At 37.5% G+C, this 2,284-nt stretch overlaps 1 pseudogene; it reads left to right on the top strand.

Moving 5' to 3' along the window:
• Positions 1-1,307: 1,307 nt before the first annotated feature.
• Positions 1,308-1,903, top strand: LOC141522537 (small COPII coat GTPase SAR1B pseudogene; annotated as a pseudogene).
• The last annotated feature ends 381 nt before the right edge of the window (positions 1,904-2,284 follow it).

Below are 2,284 nucleotides of genomic sequence, written 5' to 3'. Positions count from 1 at the left end.
ATTCTCCTTTTTGTCTTTGTGAGGTATACATTTTTTACAGGGCCGTATTTTTTCTTCTTGTTTTCCTTGCCGCACCTAGATCTAGTTATATTTTCTTGTTATGCTGATTTTCCTTAATTCCTCATTCCATTTTCTCTGATTTCATTGGACAAATATTTAAAAAATAAACATAACTAATCTCCATTCCTGTCACATGAGATGAGACTGTGTTCATCAATTGCTTTTTTGATGGATAGCAGCTTCTTAGGTTTATAATCCTAGTTGCCTTACAGGATAGCTAGGTGGTGCAGTGGAGAGAATACTGGCTTTGGAGTCAGGGAGGAAATTTGAATCCTGCCTCAAATACTGGTCTTTTACTAGCTGTGCAACCTTGGAAAAGTCACTTAAACATGCTTACCTTGCATTTAAGGCTATCTCCAGTCATCCTGATTCATATCTGTCCATTGGACCCAGATGGCTCTGGAGGAGAAAGTGAGGCTGGAGAATTTATCACTATATCCTTTACAAATTCATGTGCTTGTCATGACATCACCACCCTGATATCATGGTTTTCTTTGAAAATGAAGGACAATCATTATTAACAAAATGAACAGAGCATCTGATGATTTTTTTTCATTCTTGCTAGCATTTTTTTTTAAGTTTTTGCAAGGCAATGGGGTTAAGTGGCTTGCCCAAGGCCACACAGCTAGGTAATTATTAAGTGTCTGAGACCGGATTTGAACTCAGGTACTCCTGACTCCAGGGCTGGTGCTCTATCCACTGTGCCACCTAGCTGCCATTAGCATTTCTAATAAATCAAATTGAAGCTTCTATTAGTGGAATACCCCGACTGGCAACTAAATGTCACAGTGGATAGAGTACTGGTCTTGGATTTAGTAGTTCGAATTCAGTCTCAGACACTTGATATTAATTTAAGTTTGTGACCCAGGATAAGTCTCCTAACCATGATGGCCTTTCATTCAGGGTCATCTTCTGGTGTCTTGATTGATATCTGGTCACTGGACCCATATGGCTGTGGAGGAGAAAGTGAAACTGGTACCTTAGCACAGCACTCTTTCATTCAAATCTAATTCACATGTTTGTCATGACATCATTTCTCTGGTGTAATGGTCTTCTTTGAGAATGAAGGAGAAACAACATCACCCCAAACTAAGGAATCACAGATTCTTTAAGTATTCATATTCATCAGGCAAGTCGGAAGGCTCTGAGCAAGTGGTGGGCGGCTATCGTGCTGTGCTGCTGGGTGATTCTCAGAGGCCGAGGCCGGGAACCATATTTTACGCTTACAGATCCTTTAATATCTGGATATGTCCTTCCTATACGACTGGCTTAACAGTGGCTTCAGCAGTTTACCACAGTTTTTAGGACTGTACAAGAAATCTGGTAAATTAGTATTTCTTCAATCTGACAATGCTGGAAAAACAACTCTACTCAATATTTTAAAAGATGATAGGCTTAGACAACATGTAAGCACATTACATCCCACTTCAGAGGAATTGACCATTGCTGGCATGACTTTTTCCACTTTTGATCTGGGTGGACATGCTCAAGCTCGAAGAGTGTGGAAAAACTAGCTCCCTGCTATAAATGGCATTGTTTTTTTGGTGTATTGTGCAGACCATGAATGACTGTTAGAATAAAAAGAAGAACTTGATTCTCTTATAATAGATGAAACATTTGCTAATGTGCCTATCTTAATTATTGGAAATAAGATTTACAGATCTGAAGCCATTAGTGAAGAACTGTTAAGAGAAATGTTTGGTCTGTATGGTCAAACAACAGGAAAGGGGAATATTTCAATGAAAGAGTTAAATGCCAGACCTTTAGAAGTCTTCATGTGCAGTGTGCTAAAGAGACAAGGCTATGGTGAAGGCTTTGTTGGGTGGCACAGTACATTGATTAATGCCAAATTCACCTCTATCTGTGTCAGATTACTAAGTCTGCTCAGTTATTTGATCACTCAGAATACATAAATTGAATTCAATAGACTTTTGTTGGTTTTAAAGGATAAGATTTTTAGATCATTAATATAATATCAACTATTAATTGTGAGTGTAAGGATTGAAAACTGATTTCAGGCAGGTTTGGATATTACATTGTTAGCTTTCTAATCCTATAAAATAATTTATGTTCTTTTACAATTTATAATTGATATATGCACCCAGCTCCATTTTTGGACAGAGTGACTTTCCAGTCCAGTATCTTTGAATGCACTTTTTAACAGCTAAAAACTACAGATATGTGAATGATATTTAGTGCTCATCATGTTAAATTTTTATGTAAT

Source organism: Macrotis lagotis, chromosome 1, assembly GCF_037893015.1.
Source record: "Macrotis lagotis isolate mMagLag1 chromosome 1, bilby.v1.9.chrom.fasta, whole genome shotgun sequence".
In the NCBI taxonomy this organism is placed as follows: Eukaryota; Metazoa; Chordata; class Mammalia; order Peramelemorphia; family Peramelidae; genus Macrotis; species Macrotis lagotis.
Note: the sequence above shows the minus strand (reverse complement) of the source record. Positions and strands in the feature narration are given on the sequence as shown.